Source organism: Meleagris gallopavo, chromosome 1 (genome assembly GCF_000146605.3).
Source record: "Meleagris gallopavo isolate NT-WF06-2002-E0010 breed Aviagen turkey brand Nicholas breeding stock chromosome 1, Turkey_5.1, whole genome shotgun sequence".
Lineage (NCBI taxonomy): Eukaryota > Metazoa > Chordata > Aves > Galliformes > Phasianidae > Meleagris > Meleagris gallopavo.
In genome coordinates, this window is record NC_015011.2 from 76,650,617 (window position 1) to 76,671,332 (window position 20,716).

The following is a 20,716-nucleotide window of genomic DNA, read 5'->3' on the forward strand; positions in this document are numbered from 1 at the left end:
GGATGGAAAATTTTACTTGCAAATCAGACACATATCACAATGTAAGCTCTTCTTTGACTTCACAGTTAAGAAAGAAAGACAATTGCTTATGTGATAACTTTTGCTGTCCTTTATTTCGTTCTCTCTGGGTTTCACAGATATCTTCAGACCAATCAGCTGCAATGTGATAATCTTGGACTTGAGTCATGGCACAGATCGAAACACTATGAGGCTATTTTCGTGCAAGCACTCTGAGTTTATAAACCAGATGGAGAGCACACAGATCAACTGGTGAGCTACATTCTGCCATCCTGCCAAATTTACATAGGTTGGATGTGCTAATAGGGACAGGCCAAACAGACTGGGGGCAATTCATGCCAGATCTAGAAGCAAAGGAAATCACAGACTGTCCCATAGAACTTATGCTCCAAACATCACTGACATCACTGGAATGACTGCCATCATTCAGATTAATAATATTGTCTTCATCTGCAGAAGAGACTTTCTTCCTAAAAATAATCTAGCCTACCTGATTTCCATAAGCTACTTAAACTTTAGAATTACGGTATTAATCAGGGCAGTCCCTTTCATTTTAATGAATTTCTCTCACATTCCATGCCACACATTTGAGGATGCTGCAGACCGGAGCCTAGAATATCCCACTGCTGTGTAATTCTTTGATCTCCTCTCCAGAACAGTGTGCTTGCACAGCAAAATAACTTTTCTCTAACTGGACTGTCTTCAATTAACATATATAGAATAAAATGGTTAGGTTAAATAAAAGATGACAATAGGTATTTCACAATCTGTGAAGAGTTTGGCAGTGGGAATGGTTCCACATTTTGGTAAACTAGGTGTCACTGCCTGCTCTGCAAAATTGGAATCAATCTGCATCCACAGAAATCAATGGAAAATTGTAAATGTGTTTAAAATATAATTGCAGTACAAAGCTCTTACAAAACTCCTCCTGACTCTTGAATCAGGGGACAGAGACACAACAATAGGATCTTATTCTTCTCCTATGGCAGCTCTTCCTAGTACTGTATTTAGCATTTTCCTTCAAGTCATTTTGAAACTGTGAGTTCACTTAGAGCTGGTTCTCAGATGACCTCTCTCTACCAGCTGTGCAGGCTGGAGTTCTCTGTCAAGGGGGCAGGCAAATCACCAGCAGATGTAGCATGAGTTTCTTCATGGATTCATAGTACACACCACAAAAAAAAAAAGATTTTTGTTCACACAACTCATTGCACCAGGAAACTGCCACAGTTCAAACCTTAATAGCAAAAGAAAATGACTGAATATTTACACAGCTCTCAAGAATGTTCACAGTTGTCAAAGGGAACAATAGCAAACACTCTGTATTTGAGGCTTAATCCACTTTCTAGCTTCATGGGATCCAAATAGAACAGAACAAGGTCAAATCAGTCTCTTTTATCACCCACTATGCTACAGGATCCTCAAGTCTTTATCTGAAGACTGTTCAAGGTCAGGTGGTACACTGGATTTATTGGATGGACAATATCTGACAAGGACATCGGCTTCCATTTACCTAAATCACAGATGAACTAAAAATGGAGATTACTCAATATTTTTTTCATCTTCATCATCACCTGCTGAGGTTTGGTAACAATTGTCACTTCCTTAGTGCCTTTCATCCACAAAGCTCAAAGTACTCTATGTAGATGTTACGAACCTGTTACTATCAGCCTAGAAGGGGGTGTCAAAAGGGCTGAAGTGACTTATGGTAAATGTCACACAACAGTTGAGCACAGGATTCAAGAAGAAAACACCTGAATGCTTCTAGTCTTTCATAACTTTGCAGGCACACTGGCATTTTCTAGTTAAGTAGCATGTGTCACAACTCTGCCCGCTGTAGGTTGGCATCCAGCCCACTGCTTTATTCTAATCAGATTCTGGCTTCTCACACTGGGATTGTGGTTGGCTCTCCTTTGAAATGAGATGCTTGAAAATGGTTGACACCTGTAGTCCTCTGGCTCTTGGGAAAAATTGTTAACCTTCAAGAAAAGTCTTGGAGAGGAGGGACTTTCAAGTTTTACAAGATGGTGAAGTTCTCTTTCGTTCCCTTAAGAAGCATTAGCAAAGGTCAGATTAACAAGTCAACACTGAAACTAGATACAAGCAAGACTCCCAAAACTGATGCAGAAAAGAAAAGAGGTGGGTGGGGACTGGGTGTGGAGGAGAAAGGTCCACAACACAACATTGGCTCTGATCCTTTCCCCCTTGTTGGGCCTGGGGCACACTTGATAAGGTGAAGGGAAATTGTAAAATTAGACCTGGCAACCTACACAGAGAGGCCCAGTGCAAGGCCCTTGGCCTGAGGCAAGCTGAGAAAGTTGAGGAATTGTGGGGGAAAGGGGACTTGGCAGGCTAACTTCCTGTGGCTGCATCCAGGGCTAATTAGTTTTCAGTGTTCTGTGTGTGTTTGAATGGAAACGAGCCAGCACTGAGAGGCACGGGGTGAGGAAATCAAAAACACATGCACCAAGAAAGGAAAGAAAAAAAAAAAAGAAAAAAGAAAAAAGAAAAAAACCCTGTCCTTTTTAGCTACATTTTCTTCTTCAAGAGGGGATCTCATCATTTTGCTTCATGGGCACTAAATCACCCCAGCTCCCCTGTCTATCACATCTCACATCTGCTTCAGAACTCATTAAACATCAAAAGGCCTGCCCTATCAGTTCTGCTTAGTTAGAAGTCTGAGTTACTAGAATCCTAACCAGGGAAGATTTTGTATGTTTTTAATAATAGCTTAAGGAACTTCTTAGCACCCCATAAATTACTTAATGCAACAAACTCTTCCTGTGGACCAGCAAATGTTTTACAGAGAAGCTGAATGCTGCCTTAACGTGCTTGTGGTCAGTCCAGAGTTACATAGCAACCTAAGTGAACCTTTAATCCACATTTCAGCTTAGGAATTATTTGCTCACATATCCTCTCCTGCCGCTATCCCACTCTTATTTTTACTGCTGCTCTAATTTTATATAACTACATTATAACTTGTATTTCCAAAGCATTTTGATCCCTAGAATGCCAAGGCAGTTATTAAAACGGCAATCATAGTGCTACGGCACCAATGAAATCTGCCTATCTCTGCCTTTTCCCCTGATCTAAATGCACGTGTACAATGCCCTCCACTACTGCACATGCCAAACAAACAGTTCATGAACGTAATTTATATACAGGAAACACAATGAACACAGTAATGGCTCCAGTGGGTGTTTGTTATTAAGAGTGCCACAAGAGCTCTTTAAAATGAACTGAGCCTAGACCAAGAGTGATTTTAGAGTGCTAGTTATTCAGACAAAACCAAACCAATTTTCATCAGAACGCTCACAACCTTTTGTCTTCAGTGAAGTTTTTTCTGTCTAATTTGAAGGTTCTGCCTGCAGCTGTTTTATCACCAGAGCACTTCCGGCTCTCTTTATAGAGTCAGAAAGCATGGCTTTGCACTTTCCCTCACGCTCAGGAGTGACTAAATCACTTTAGCTCACGCTTCTTAAGAAATCTGACCAGTGTTTGGATTTGAACATGTGAGTCTCATAGGTGAAATTTCATATGACGATGGGCAAATCAAAGAGTGGTTTCAAACTAAAAAAAATATCTGCAGCCCCAGCTTTAGCAGTCATTCCCATTAGGCTGATACCAATAAGCTTTGTCAGCTCGTTGCAACAGTTCCTTCCTTCATTTGAGGGTGGGGGCACATCTACACTTTAGAGAGACTGAGGTTTAGAAGCAATGTTGACTTCTCAGAGTTTTGTTGCGCCTTGTTAGAGCCCTAAAGCTCAGAACATGTCCCCTCTTAGTTCTTGGGAGTAAGAGAATGACACATCATGGTTAAAAAAGAAAAAGAAAGAAAAAGAGAAAGTTAGAAAAAGAATGAATAAAGAATGGTGGTCAAAATAGTAAAAACCAGATGTGTTTCTTTTTACTCCCGTCTACAAATAATGATGTTCTGGGCTAAAAGATATGTAAGAATCTCTCTTTCAAAAATATTTTAAATCACCTAAATGTATTTTTTTCAAAATGCAGAATGTCAACATAAATAAAGGGAAATAAAAAATGAATACCATGAACCTCAGGCTGCGTTGAACCCAGCTTATCATGGAACATGAGCAGGGATGTGTGTGCACATCCTTTCTGAAGCCATATACCTCCAGTGCCTAATAGTCACCTCAGTGCAGATGAAACAACCTTAGACATCAGAGGTGCTATTAGACCAAGAGTCAAGGAAAATGAAGTGAATGGCATTTCTAGGATTGCTATTGCTTGTCAACAAGATCTGAATACTGTTTACCAATGGAGACATCTCTTCCCAAACACAGCATAGCTGGTTTCTTGAAGCATAGCAGAGGACAGTCCTGTGGAACATGAAAGACTTCCAAACCTGCAGTGGGTGTAGCACAGTCTGTAAGGGAGCACACACTCCTTATGTTCACTTTTTCTTCACTCAGATGATTCCGAGTGTTGTCTGACCAGCTCACAATTCAGGGGAAAATACAGAGTTCATTCCATCATTAGGTACCATTAGCAAAGAAGTTACTTAGTCCAGGAACAGTTAGAAGAAAATAAAGCCCAATAAGGCACATCTCATCATTTGGCTTCAATTCAGGTCTGTGTGGTGCTCACTTTAATGACATTGCTGACAGGACAATTTCACAGCTGTCAGAGTTGCCAGCTAAATGCTTAGATGATCCATAGTGTCTTTTCATTGTCTTTCTTTAGAAAGGTATAAGAGAGACCTTTTTTGGGGATAGGCCCCCATAAGAATTCCTCAAGTCACCAGAGGTCCTTCCTGTTCAGATTATATTTGCTTTTGGTTCTGTAACCCTTCGTCCTGACAATGTTAATTACAACACCAGTTTATAAAAGTATGCCAATGAAAAGCAATCAACCATAGAACATAGAATATGTTCTTAAGGTATGAAGCACCAAGATAATCAATAAGCTTACTTCCTTGTACAAGTCTGATATCCCCTGCTACACGTGATGTTGAGAAGAAATTTAGTCCTTAAGAATTTGCATACATTTAAGCACAGAGATATTCAATGGCATATTACTCCTAAACTGCACAAATATTTAAATGATAGAGAGGAATCTAGCTCCAAATGGAGACTAAACACATCAGGAAACGATGGCAGTTAATAATGTTTAAACTGAAAAATTCCTTAGCCCCAGCTCAGTGTCCTTGATAACTCATGTCATACCATAAATACTACAGAATCACTAGAAGACTATGCATAATACTAAAATGAAAGGTAGTTGGGAGGTAAATCATTACATAAGTAAATCCAAAAGATGGTTAGTGATTCACTCCTGACCTAAAGACCACCATTCTCAGTCCTTTTACTGATGTTCTCTGATAAGACATTCAACAGCTGGAGTCTTCCTCCTGTAAATGTTATTTTCCTTTGTATTCAAGATATGTATCCTGCACCAGTTTAAATTAAGCACCCCTATGGAGGAAATGACAGGTTCAGAGTGAAAGAAGCTCCAGGGAGCATGTGTGCTTTCTCACTCTTTGATTTCCCCCTTCATGTGGAGCTCACACTGCCTTGGGATGATATTTACTCCTAGAGTCAAAGAACATATTTGCTTTCTGTTTTTCATTAAATACAGAGGGTTTCACAAAAGAGGCCATTTTTCATCAAAAATTGTTTTCAAGTGAAAAATATCTATCAGCTCTGCTCCTGATTCTAAACAATTCCTGGTCTAGGAGCACATTACTGTGACTTTACAGTTCATAGCGTGCGACTCAAGAAATGAGAAGACTATAAAAATAAAATAAATTTAAAAAATTAAAAAAATAAGAAGAGTATTTATATCACAGCTAACAGTCCAGCTGGTAGCACGCATGCCATCTGAGACAGTCACAGCATTCACCAGCATCAATCTTACTCCTTTTTCTGATGATGGGCTCTGCATTTGCTTTCATTCAGCCTCCTGCTTCCTCTCTCATTTTCTATCACTTAAATAATTGTCAGTAGCATGATATAAGCTGAAGTGTTTTTGACTTTTTTTTTTGCCCTCCTAGTTTTTCTGCACTTAAGGATGTCCTAGAATAAGGACAGCTGCCTGAGCTGAAGGAGTAAGCTGAACAGAAGGTACTTGAGAGTTGACAGAGTCATAAATTTTAAGTGCTTGATGTGCTGGTGCTGTGGCTGATGTACCACACAGGCCATGCGGACTTGTTCTACGTTTACGTTTCAAGGGTGAAGTATGTCTTACTTGGGTTCTGAAAACTTTTGTAAGACGTTCTTCATATGTGCTCAAATTCTTTGTGGCTTCATCAAAGAAAATCTAGCCTCTGTTCAAGCAGGCGATTTTATTTTCTTTCTTTTCATCAGAGATTTCCTGTATATCTTTCTTCTAAAATGACATGAATCCCTCCCTCGTCAGACCAGTGCATACAGAATATTTGGAGGCAGCTTATATTTAACATTAAAAAAAAAGATTCTATTAGCAGAGATAAGATCATCTGATCTGAGCCCTAGATAATGGCCTAGCTTTTTACCTATGGAAGTCAATAGCAAAAATTATCCTTTAGCCTTAAACTAAACCACTGCCAACTACAGAATTCAGACACAATGATGAAAACGCAAGCACTGTTAGACTCACTTAAAATTCAGGGGATTCACTTAATAATAGATGTTAGTGCTTTCCAGTCTTCATGTATCTTCAGCCTTTACATTTCACCTTCTTCAGTTACAAACATGCTTTCTCTTATGAACAAAGGATGAGATACACAGCCCTTTCTGCAAAAGAAGCCAAAATTTTATCTATTACAAGGCACACTCGTAAATGGTATGAATTAGTATCACAAAGTAAGGCAAAAATGCACAGCGGAAATTCAGCCTCATTTTAGAACACTAATGCTCTCCTTTTCCCTGTTCTGGTACAGAATATAAAGTAACAAAAATAAAATGACAGCTCTACTCAGAAGACTTGGTAATGCGTTGCATGCAGAGCATTGTATAGCTAGTCATTATATGCTGGTAATGCAGCTAAAGAAGGCATTATTGCCCAGAAAAAGAGACTGGTTGAAGTCATTAGGGATATGGGAAAAATACAACCACGAAGTTATAACTGTGCATCATGATTTCTCTAGAGAGCTAAGTAGAACACAAGACTGCTGTCTCCTCCAATGGAATACATCCAAGGAATGCAGAAGAAATGCTGTCTGACATCTCTAGAGTGAATTCTCCCAGTGAGCTAGACATTAGATACAGAAAGCAGGTGTGCCATTGTAGCATCTCTGTTCCATCTGTCCATCTAAATATTTAAGAATAAGGATAGCGTATTTGTCACCATAATACATATGCATGCCAGTGTTATTTTTCCAACAACATAAGGCTATATCCTGCTGCTGAAGGAATTTTTAATGTTATTAGTTTTACTTCTTCTCCTCATCATCTTCTGTTCTTTACCTTCTTTGTTTATTTCCTTGTTCTTTTACATTTCAGTGAAGGCAAGAGGTTTTACATTTTATTCACAGAATACCCAGGTCCAATTTGCAGCGGAAAGTAAGTGAATTATTCAGAAATTTTATGTCCTGCCCTCATGCCATTACTTGCAAGTCTGACAATTTCATAATACTTCCCGTAAATTAATATAAAAACTAGAAACTATATCATTTGATCCCTGAAAACACATAATTTCACCTTTGCTTATCACTGAATTTTTTTCTTCAACTACATTATTGCTCTTGCAATTTGGCAGCAGATTCTGTCACTCAGCAGGAAAGAATGTCAGTTTTAGTAAAGAGCTGAAAGGTAAGGAAGATCCTCATCTGCAAGTACTCAGAGATTTCGTCTTCTCTGGACCAAAACTATTAAAAATAAATTTCCTGCAAATCAGCAGCATTTGTTTGTGGCCAGGCCAATGTCTTCTGCAGCATATTTTCCTTACCAGTGGCTCTGACCCCCAGACATGTTCACTTCAGCTTTGCAGACTAAAGAGTGTTTGAATCCTACATTCTGTTCTTGACTATTAGTGGTTTTTCCTCTGAAGGTAATAATTAAATCTCTGCTTTTCCTCCCACAGAATAAACACATTGTATTTCCATTTTCTTGTCTAGAAAATGACGCTGATAATGCCATAAGTTAATCAACAACATAAAAGTTATCAATTTTTGAAGTCCTCTATATTCCTGGACAGCCATCATACAAAATGCTAGACTTGCTAAGGAAATGTGGTTCAATGATTCATGCTTACTTAATGATTTACTCTTCTTCCTTCTTTTACCTTTCAAAAACATTTTTAAAAATAAAGGCTAATTTTAATCATTGATTTCAGTCATCTCTGTATGAATGTACTCAAATCCACTCCAATGCTTTTTCTTTGTTCTGATGTATTTATAAAAGTCTTTCCTTTATTCTTCTTATGGGACCAGTGTCCTCCAACATCTTTATCAGTTACATAGACAGTGAGATCGAGTGCACTATCAGCAAGTTTACTGATGTCACCAATCTGAGTGGTGCAGTTGATATAATAGAAGGAAGGGATGATATTCAGAGAGACCTGGACAAGATCAAAAAGTGAGCACACATGAAACTAATGAAGTTCAGCAAGGCCAAGTGCAAGGTTTTGGGGCAATTCCAGCTATGTGTACACACTGGGAGAAGAACTCCTTCAGAGCAGCCCTGTGGAGAAGGAATTGGAGATTCTGGGGGATGAAAAGCTGGACATGAGACAGCAGTGTGCACTTGCTGCCCAAAAATCCAACAGTATCCTGGGCTGCATCAGAAGAGAGGTAGCCAGCAGGATGAAGGAAGTGATTGTTATCCTCTCCTCTGTCCTGAGCCCCATCTGGAAAATTGTGTCCAAATCTGGGACATATATAGGAAGGATGTGGAGCTGTAGGATTGGCTCCGGAGGAGGGCCACAAAGATGATCAAAAGGCTGGAGCATCTCTCTTATGATGAAAGGCTGAGGGAGTTCGGTTTGCTTAGCTTGGAGAAGAGAAGGCTCCAAGAAGATCTGCTTGTACTTAAAAGGAGCTTATGAACAGGAGTAAGACCGACTTTTTACACGGGCAGGTAGTGGACAAGGGGGAATAGTTTTACACTAAAAGACGGGAGATTTAGGTGAGATGTTAGGAAGAAGTTCTTCACTCAGAAGGTGGTGAGGCCCTACACAGGATGCCCAGAAAAGCTGTGGAAGCCCCATTCCTGAAGGCAATCAAGGCCAGGTTGGATGGGGCCCTGAGCAGCCTATCTAGTAGGTTGGAACTGATGTTCTTTAAGGTCCCTTCCAACTCATTCTGTGATTATGATTCTATGACCATGCCCTACCGACACAACACACCCTATTTGCTTACCCTGATCACTGCGCTCCTGGTCACTCACACTCACGAGTACTGCTTTTGTATGTGTGGGGGTGATTTGTTTCCATTTGATGATTCTGTGATAAAATTTCTTCCCATTCTTCTAGACTTTTTGACAGAATTAACTCTTCTTCCTCTGCTGAACTTCTCTCCTCTTGAGTTTAAAACAGCTCTTGCCTTGATGCTCTACACTAACATTTTCATTTACAGGTCAGTTGTGTTTCAAATTCCCATCTCAGAACAACCCCTATTTACATTTGTTGCCTGCTTCTTGTTCTCTGAAAATGCTATTTTAATAAAGGAATGCTAGCTCTTTGTGCTGCAATTAAAATGGATCTGGAAGGGAAGGCTCTGGGGAAATGCAAATGCTGTAAGGATGTCTTCATGGTGATTTCTTAGGATGGCTATGGGAAGAACACAGCTCTCCCAAGGATGAAAATGGTTCATCTCCCAGAGCACATGAATTCTCAGGGTTATAATGAAGACAAGGCCATCTGTGGAAAAGCTCTGTATTTCCCAGCTCCCACACATTCAGCACGAGCAGGAGGACATAAAAGTGTAGAAAATTATCGGAAGCCTCACTATGTGCATTTAGAAAAAGACAATACAAATGCATATGTGTGCGCTCTTTCTCATCCACTGAGGATCAGTGTTTTAAGCTTTTATTCTCAGTATCTCTCGTTTGCTAGAATCAAATATGCAATGCACAAATTCTATCTTACTGTGGTTTTATTCATATGAATTTCCATGAAAGTCAAATGAAGCCAGTCAAAAGTCAAAAGTAAGTAAACAGTGAAAGTGGAAATAAAGGGTTTGGTCCTGGATTCTTGTTCTTCCTTCATCCTCTCTAGCTACTTCTTTACTTTGTATCCATATGCTGGTGAGTTCAGTCATTCACTCCACTTAGCAACGTGCAGGCACATTCTGTAGTGGTGTCTGGGTATGAAAGGAGTGCCCTGAAATCAAGGAGTCTCCAGGATGATGACAGAGCTACCTAGAGCTCTCAGGAGCCACCAGTCCTCATCCTCACAAGAATGGCTGAGAAGGTGGAGGTTGTACTAAGAACAGTGGTGTAATACCTCACAAACAAAGGCAGCCCCTGAGAGTGCAAGCTACCTGCATGGAGCATGGTGACTGGAACAGGCAAACACGGCATGGCATGTCAGTATGACATGGTGAGGCAATTTGCACAACAGTTTACATAGAGAGGGCAGTGGGCAGCCTGCCAAGCATGCCACTCTCATCTGAAAAAAGCATGGAGCCACTCTCTCTTGAAACAAACATAGTGACAACCTGCCACAATGGTCAGGCTGAGGCAGAAACACACAAGGAAGGGCCACAACCCTTCTATGCTGACTATCTATGATGGACCTCCTGAGGAGAAATAGAGATGTCCAGACATTTGGCTGTGGGAGCTCCAGAACGTGCAAGTCTCCAAAAGGTCTGAGGGAAAAAGGGGAGTCATTGCTGCAAGCATGTGCAGCTCAGAAAAATTTCTGAGCAAGTGGTCAGATTGTGTGAGAAAATCACAAGCCCATATAGTATGCAGGAATCTGAGAGGGAAATCTAAGTGTGATATCTGCAGTGACACTGGCACACCAACAGTCCTGTCTTAAGTCCCTGCAAGGGGAAGAAACTAAACAAGATTCCAGCTCTGAGAAGCAGACAGCAAAAACAAGTATGAAGGAGACTGGACCCTTGTTTCTGTTTGGAGCAGAAGGAAGAGTCTCGCACTTGACCCAGATGTGTCCGTAAGCAAAAGATATGAAACTGAGGGGATGACAAGAGAAGAGGGCATGGATAATGGTTCAGACCTGGTAAGGGTCCAAGCAAGGACTCAATCTCCTCTTCCAGGTCATCAGTAAAGATATTAAACAGGACAAGCCCCAGTGCCAACCCCTTTGCATCTTATCCTCTCCAGTCCTCTCAGATGGTAAAATGGATGCCAGACTCTGTCTTTGCTTCTACAATTCTTGCATTCTGAATGACAGTTATTTTTTCCCATTCCATTTAGGAAACTTCTGGTGCTTTCTTGACAAAAGGGAATTTCTGACAGTTATCAGCATACATAAATCTTACGCTCCTCCCTAAGTTTGGTATTTTATGACATTTGCTTGTTTGAGAACATTTTGAACTTATTCTGTTCTTCCTTGGCAGCCAGCAGCAAATGTAAAATTATATTTGTTTGTTCCTCTTTCTTGTGTCTTCACTTAGAAATGAGTTAGTACACTTTTCATTGCTCAGTTGTAGCTAAAAGCTAAAATTTTCTCTTTACTCTCTTCTGTTCTTGGACAACTTGCATGTCTCATGCTGACCTTTCAGGTTTAAGTATCACTTTATTAAATTTCAAGGTTTGTTTACTAGATTGTAATATACAACCATTAGCACAGCCTTATCCTCTGAACTACTTATCTGATTCACAAGCTCTTTATATGCTAGTACACTCAGATGTTCCTATTTTTATGTTTAAAATAACACTGTCTTTCAGCTATCATTTATTTTCTGATGTTAGTAAAGCGCACTAGATTATTTGTGTTAAGCAGAAACTTGTGCTTCTTATCAAGTTTAGACATATACTGGAGGTGCAAGCTCATCCATCATGAATCATTTGCACTTGTACATGTCACCAGCTCATGATTGTTCATGGTGCTTTGGTAACATATGCACATAATGGCAAAATGACATCATCTGTTACATGTTTTTTCCACATATGTGAGGTGCCTACAAATGAAAAAAGAAATGCAACTATTAGTTGCAATTGTAATTTTGCAAAATTGAACAGAGGACTTAACTAGCCTGACAATCACACCCAAATATTCTCTTCGAATCATCACCGACAGGAATATTGTGCTGAAATCCCCAAAGTCAAAGCTCAGCTATACAAATAAATACTGTAGCAGATCCTGACAGGAAGACGTTCAGCCCAATCTTTTCCAGATGGCAGTGATGGATGGCTGTGTGATTATATTTATTTGGTTTCCCAGGCAATGGTGTCTTGCTTTCACTGGTCATCACTTGAAGTGCTTTGGCTTAAAGACCAACAAAACAGTCTTCTGAGCTGCCAGACAGGTATTCTGGTGGGCTTACTCACTGCTTGAGTGTCATGATTGTAGAAAGAAACTTTACTTTGCTGTGATTATCTTTTCTAGAAATTGTCTGTCCCTTACATTTGTGACAAACTTTTGGCGCAGAACCCAGGGAGCTCTCAGGTAAAACAGAGACTGATGATACATAACTTGCTGACGGCTGAGATATGCCAGTTCTGAAAACAATACCATGACCTAAAGAGAAGAGAGAGAGAGAGAAAGAGAGAGAGAGAGAAAATGGGGAAAGATATCCAAATCACTATTGTTCTGTTCTGTAAAACACATGGTACTTCACATTGGGATATAAAACAAATGTCCACAGATCAGGCACTTACATTATAAAATAATATCTGGGGAAGAATGGAGCTGGTAGACAAAGACTTCTGTACCCAGAACATTCATTTTGCTGGGTCATGCTTGAATAACAAACTAAAGTTATCAGTAACAAACACATGTTTGGTGGCCTAGGTAAAATGATCCATTGCCTCCAGATGATGTTCATTTTACAGGCATCCACACCAGGGAATAAAATGAGATGAGAACTGCTTGTTGCAGGAGTATGAGCTGTGTGGAGCTAGCACATTGTAAGCAATTTGGGGGTGAGGTTGTATTTTCGTGAGTTTCTATAATGTCAAGCATAACCGAGCCATATTGATGACTGGGGCTTTTGACACTACTGCTAGCATAATAATGGATAAACAGAAATTACTGATACAAGAACTTCCAGGTGAGACCAGGTGATGGCTGAAACATGGAGACAAACACTCATAGTGGGAACAGATACAAGAAAATTCATGCCTCTTCTGTGTTCTTGACTCATAAATTTACTTACACAGTCCTTATTAGGAGGGCAATACAGCCAATACAGTGCAGTTATGACATGCCTGTCCAGCCTTTTGTCTTTCCCTGGCTGCACAGAGTAAAAAGGAATTATCTTGAAAATTTTCTTAAAATAATGTGTCCTGTTTATTTCCAAGGAAACTCTAACCAATGCAAAGAGCACAATAACACTATTTGATAGAGCACATTCTCAGCTACAAAACATCATTTTTTAACATAATCACCACCATTAGCTCTGCATTTTTGCCAGCAATGAACAAGAGCCTACATGCTGTGCTCATAAAAATCTTCACCAGTAGAGGTGACCCACTGTCACCACTGCTGAAACACACCACCCACCACCTCACTGTGTTCACATCCACTGTTTGGTCTCCAGAAACATTCAGCAAGCATCAATGAATCTCAATGGGCGTCCTCTTTTCCGCATGGAAGAACTCAGTGACACATCTTTGCTTCATACGTGCTTCCATGTCAGACTCCATTCTGTCAGGCTTCCTCTCTGCTTCCATCTGTCATGCAGCAACAAAATGTAACGGAATATCGGTGGGAAAGTTCAGCCTCTACTGCCATGCAGCCAACTTCCACCTCTGACACTGTGGGCCATCATAATAAAATAGGAGGCATTACTTTCGGGGCAGCCCTCTTAAAATAGATATCATTACTATATAACTAACAAAAAAATTACTTTTTAATATTTTCCATTAAATATTTTAAAAAGAGAGGAACAAAACCATAGAACTAGTGGGACATTTGATCTTGTTTTTGTGAAACTAATGTATCAGTCTGGTTCAATGGCAACGGTTGCAATTCTTAATGAGTTCTGTTCATCAGAGATTTTTTGATGGAATTTTACTCTTCCTGTATTTCAGTCTTGTTAGTAATTGTTCACAAATGTGCATACTGTAAAAAAAATGATGGCATGAATAAGGCGTGATTGTGAACCAGGGGATATCTTTCTCTTGTAAAAGAGCTCTTATGAAAGCCTGGTAAAGAGACATAATCAGACTTTTGAATTGAGTATCTGACTGCAACTCTATCCATTCCGTTTGAAAATTTGGAGTAATGTACTTGTATCAAGTGAAAACAGTGCCACAAACATAAATTGATGATTTTTTTTTTTTTGTGCAGTCTTGAAGCCTATTCTCAAACTCTTTTATCAAACCAGAATGCTGCTGTACTCTTCACTGTTCTGATTCCTGTGTCTAGCCAATGTATCAAAATGCACACTATTCAATGCCATCATGTCAGTCAGTACTGCACCGCACCCCCTTCCCCCTCATGCCCTGCTTTCAGTCAACGCAATGTTCATAGCGCAATGACTGTTCATAGCGCACTGTGAGCCGGGCTGGGCTGCAGGCTGGACATGCCTGAGTTATGGTAAAGCTTCCTTCAAAATGCAAACCACCCACATTAACACATTAAGTGCACAGATCAGGGAAGAGTTCTTAGAAAAAAAGTGGAATCCAAAGACAAAAGGAAGTGAATGAAATTGGTAGGGGCTGTGGGGATGTGGTCACACTTCGCCATACGGATGAACAGATGGACAGCAGAATTCAGCATGTGTTCGTTTGGACAGCTGAGACCCAGGGAAGCCACAGAAAGGAGTTGATAAGAGTACGAGAAAATGAAGGGAGACAGAGTTTCAGCAGAGGCTGAGTTGCAACAGCACTGTGCTCGGGCACAAGTCTTTCAAAATGCAGACAATGCCTACTTGAGGAGAGATAAGTGTTACCTGCCAAACTGAAAACATACTATTTCACAAACAGAAAAATGAAGCTATAAAACAAATGCAGTAACAGACATTCTGCTTTTTTTTCCCCTGTTTTTATGCTGCTTAAGTTAATGAGACTCTCCTGTGGCTGAACGCTATGCTCCTACCTTTAACTGGGTGACCATATGATACTTTTTATTTAAAACTTCTACCTTCACACTAAAAAACTAGTACCTCTAAAATACTGCACAATAGTGACGTGTGTATGGCTCACTGACAGGACCAGATTTTTTTTCATCCAACACAGCTGCAAGTTTTGCCACCAAATACCTGACAATACTAGATTGTTAACTAGATCTACAGGCCAAGACCAACCGCACGCCATTTAAGAAGGGTAAATGCCAGATCTTATATTTCAGTTACAGCAAGCCTATACAGCAATATAGCAACCAGGTGAACATGAGTGAGCAGCATTCCCAGGTGGCCAAGGAGGCCAATAGCCTGGTTTGTATCAGAAACAGTATAGTCAGCACGATCATGGAAGTGATCATCCCTCTGTACTCAGCACTAGTGAGACTGCATCTCAGGTACTGGGTTTGGTTTTGGGTCCCTCACTATAAGAAAAGTTTTATTTACTGGACCGCATTCACAAAAGAGCAACAAATCTGAAGAGACTAGGGAACATAGGAGGAGCAACCGAGGGAACTGGAGGAGGCTGAGAGGAGGCCTCACCACTCTCTAAAACTATCTGAAAGGAGGCTGCAGTAAGGTGAATGTTGGTGTCTTGTCAGGTGAGAAGAGATAGATCATGAGGAAATAGCCTCAAATTGCACTAGGGGAGGTTTAGATTGGCTATGAGGAAAAAATATCTCCAGGGAAAGGATTATCAGACACTGGAACAGACTGCCCAGGGAACTGGTGGAGTCACCATCCCTGGAGATATTTAAGAGACATGTGGATGTGGTGCTTAGGGACATGGTTTAGTGGTGGTTAGTGGCTGGATTGCATGTTCTTAAGGGTCATTTCCAACCTAAATGATGCTATGATTCTATGAACTTTTAAAATCCTGAGTTGAAGCCCTCTTACAGTATCATTCATAGTCACGTGAATAAAAACAGAATTTGTAATTCCCAGTTTTCACTCCAAAACCTGGAAAAAAATGAAGATTCTCCCTTCCAAGTTTACCCTTTTAATGCACCTTACTACATCTCTGTCCTTCTTTCTTACTTTTGGGCACATAGGCCTGCCCTCCTCATCCAGATACTCACAGCTGCCTGCCTCAGGAAAATGATATTGGCCCCACACCATGGCACTGCGGCTTTAACCTTTTAGACAGCCTGTTCTTCTCCCACCTGCCAAGCTGTGGTCTCTTACCTGGGTACATCCAGACCCTGCCAGGGCTCTTTAACCTGACAGGAATGGCAGAGCTATCTACAAAAAGGCTGTGGCCAAGGAAAGTGAGGGTTTCTAAACAGGTCATGGCAGTCATTTATTTCATGATACTCTTGGCATAAATTTATTGCTCTTGCACATAATATGCTGCTGAGCTCCAGAGCATTATTTTCCTAGCCACTTGGTACCAACAAAACAGCTGTGGTTGGCCTGAAGAAATGGAGGAGTGAGGTGAAGACACAGCAGTAGCAAGAGCAAGATTCCAGTTATTTGTCAAATGTGACATTTTCATATATGAACAAAACTGAAATAAGCATAGGCAAGTTTCTTTGTTTATGATGAGACTTTGAAAGATGATCCTGGAGACTTTAATTCACTCTGTGTGTTGAATCTGAGTAGAAAATGATCTCAACTATTTGCTACAAAACAGTTGGCAAAATACTGTTGTGCCCAAAGCCTACCACAAAGGGAAACAAGCAATCCCACATGCCAAAGAGGCAGATGGGCAAATATGCATTTAGATTTCATGGCTAAAGGAGCAAACTGGGAAACCAATTCCTGGTTTCCAGAACAGTACAAGCTCAGAACATCTACACAAATCCCAAAATTCCTTGCTGGAATGTCCTTGAGGACATCTCACAGGCAAGCTGCCAGGCATAACATAACATTATTCAATCACTTCAAGTAGAGACAAATGCACTGCACTTACTGATAAGGTTTTTTTGTTTTTGTTTTTTTGTTTTTTTTTCACTGACCTCACTGTAAGCATCTGAACTCGATTTTTTGTGTGAATTGGTCTATTTCACAATCTGTAAACTTGCAGTCTTTGGATCATTTCTACCTCCATCTGATCTATTTAACCAACATCTACTGTCTATAGTTACTTATAGACCATGACTGAGCTGCTTTCTAACTTACACTCGAGTGGCTCTCTCACTGCAAAGACTCCCTCTGCAATCGTTGATATAATTGTTTCTAAGCTCATGTCATTTTTTCAACACCTTTTTAAAGTGTAGACAGCAGAACTGGGTGCACATCTAGCTCTAGATAGATATCACCAGTTCTGTTTGCAGAGGAAATATAATCTTTTTATTCAGTACTGTCTGTTTATACATCCAGTGATCACTCAGCCATCACTCACTAGGCTCACATAACCGTAGCATTGCACTAAAAGGTCATATTCAGTCATTCACTCTGAGCTGGTCTTTACTTTCAGAGTTACTTCTTCCTAACTGATAGACTTCATCCTACCAAGGCTGCCAACTGATTTTGTTCCATTAATTCTAAACAGGTTTTAAAGGGGACTTTATTCTATCTGGGTAAGAATACACGGTGTCAACCTCATGACACCTCACCTCCAGAGCATGGCACTAACTGTGTAACTTAACAGTTTCTTTTCAGACCATCTGTTTAAGTTGCATTTCTTGCTATCTAAGGAATATTCTTTGTGTGACAGTTCAAAAAGAATTCTGCAGACTTCACCATTTATAATATGAGAGGGAAATTAGACATGAAACTAAAAGGAAGAAACCAAACAGGTAAAGAAGAGTTTAGGACAGATCCCAGTATGGGTTATTTCTAAATACAGCATTCTATTTGAGCGTTTAGCTACATGCAGAGAAAAATAAATTTATCATGTTCCACGCAGACATGTTACTCACTGACTATAGGTTATAGTTGTCATGGAAATTGTGTTTATTCACTTGATGTTTGGCCAACTACAGAAACATTTTTCACTGCCTTAGGATTTCCACTTCTCCTTACATTCCAGCTGGGAACTGTGGAATTTCACACGAAGAGCTTACCACAAAAGGCATGATCTGTCAAAATAGGAGCAAAAGTGGAAGGAAAGTGCCCACCAAATACCTTATTTAACCTCAGCATAAGATGATGCAATTCTTCCAAAGACAATGTGATGCTAACTGATGTTAAGATCAGCATGGGGTAAACTGCTCATTTTCAGTACATCTGAATTAGCTTTTAGACACTGTCTGAAAATACACTGGGATTTTATGATTAATGTTCTATTATTCCTGCCAATACACTGTAGGAAAACAACTGTACCTAACTCAATCAGAGAAGGCTTAAGGAAAAAATATACAGAAAAACAAAATAACACAAAGAAACAAACAAACAAAAAACAACCAAAAAAAACACCATTACCATCACCACCACAACAAAAACACAAAGTGCCTTGAGATTGAAATCATCAGTTCCAGGAATAGAGAATCAAGATCTCTTTATTTTGAATTTTTTGGATCAGAGATGAGGGGCTCAAATCTGCATGAGCTTTGCGCAAAGGGACATAAGCTAGGGGAACTCTGTGCTGTGACACTCTCAGCAGGGGCTGAAGAGTGATTCTGGCTGAAATCCACACTGATTTACAGTACTCGGCATCCCATCAAGACAGCAACATATGTTATTCCCATTTTCTTGCATTTTTTCTTTCCACTCAGTTATGGAACTGAGTCTCCAACACCATAGTCTAGTGCTAGGAGAAATTGTAATCACTGAGAATTATACTAATCAAAAAGTGCAAAGACAAAATGGAGTTCTTCAAGGGCTCTTTGCTGCAGACACATCTTCCTGACCAGAACCATAGGATTGAGTTTTACCCACATAAATCCCAATTATTCGATCTCCTCTCAAAATATCAAGCTGCTGCTTGTATGAAAACTCCACTGCATATATCTAAAGTCTCTTTAACAAAAAAACTAACAAAACTTTTGACCAACCATTACGGCCATTTTAGCTATGAGACAAGAGAATTGCACAGTTTTTTCTCCTGCTATTGTAAAAATAAGTTAGGAGATTTTGCTGACTTGCAAGAAGGAAATGAAGAGACAAGGTTTCTCCTCTTTGAATTCTCCATTTGACAGGATTACTCTCATACATTAATTATACATTTGGTGGGCCAGAATGGGAATCAAAATGACTGACTATAGAGATTAGAAGGTAAGAACTTGTCCAGCACAGAAGAAAACAAGGGCCACACAGACAAAAATGTTGACTGTCTTCCATTCAAAGTTACCTTGCATTTGGGTAAATACATTACTAAGAATTTAAATGAGAGGGAAGACTAGAGAACACTTATCAAATGTGCCTCATTTTCCTGTCTTCTTCTACTTCAAACAAATCATCCCAAAGCTGAAGCTGCTTAGTCCTTGCAGCCTGGAATGGGCTTTTTTGCTAATGAGCAGCTCAGAACCAGAAGAAAGACCAGTGAATGTTTTTCATACATATGCCCAGAATAGACTACAAACAAAGATTTAACATTCTGAGTTCATAAGAGACAAGATTCTGTGAATCTGAGAAGTGTTTCAAAGGCATCAGGATTCAAGGAGTGAATATGCACCATGTCATACTGGACATATGGAAAAGTCTATTTTAGAATGATAGAATCATAGAATCCTTAGAGTTGGAAGGTGTCAGTGGTGACACTCATGACAGAAGGGACCTCTGAAGGCCATCTAGTCCAACTCCCCTGCAATGAACAGAGACACCTCAGCTAGATCAAGTTGCCCAGGGACTAGATCAGGTTGCCCAGGATGTTCATTGTGTATAGACCTTTTATTGATCAAAGTAATGTTTATTTAAATAGTGCAAAGAACACAGTGTTTATATACATCACAAGAACTGTGAAAGCCCCTTGCACCTCTTGACTGTAGAGAAGAATGCAGTGGATAGTTAAATGTAAAAGCATAGTTATGTGAATACAATCTGAAGAGCTATTTGGTACTTTCTGGTAGCTCCTCATGGTAGTAGCTTCTGAATTTTTTTACTTCTCAGAATGGTGACTGTAATAATGATAAACCTTCCCTCTAAAGCAAGGATGTTAGACAGGTAGAGATGCACAAGGAGACCATGAGGTAGAAAAAAGGCCACTGGTTACTTTCAAGTTGTAAGAAATATGATAACGAAGAAAAACCTTCCTGAAGTAAATGATATAGGAATCAATTCTGAATAGATGCATTAGTTAGATTGTCCCAATACATACTAGAGCCCACCTTGAGTGCATCAACACACTCTTCAACCTCTTCTCTCTCCATTCTAGGTTCATAGCCACCTGTACTCTAGAGCAGCTCTTGAAAGGTACAGCTGTGAAACCTTGGATCAGATGCCATGAAAAGACTTCTAAGGAGCCTTATCAGAGGCCTACCACCTTTTCTCAAGAAATGCAGTGAGACTTAGGGTGTCATCTTTGGTTCTTGCCTGTACCACATTAGCTCATACCACATTAATCCTGAGTCACGGCTTGACATCCTGACTTGTTCCTTCCCTGCCACTATGGTTTTGTGTGGTAGTCACCGGATTGTTGGCTGAATCTTAACGCCTTCCCTGGACTTGCCCTGCTCACCTTCTTTGGGT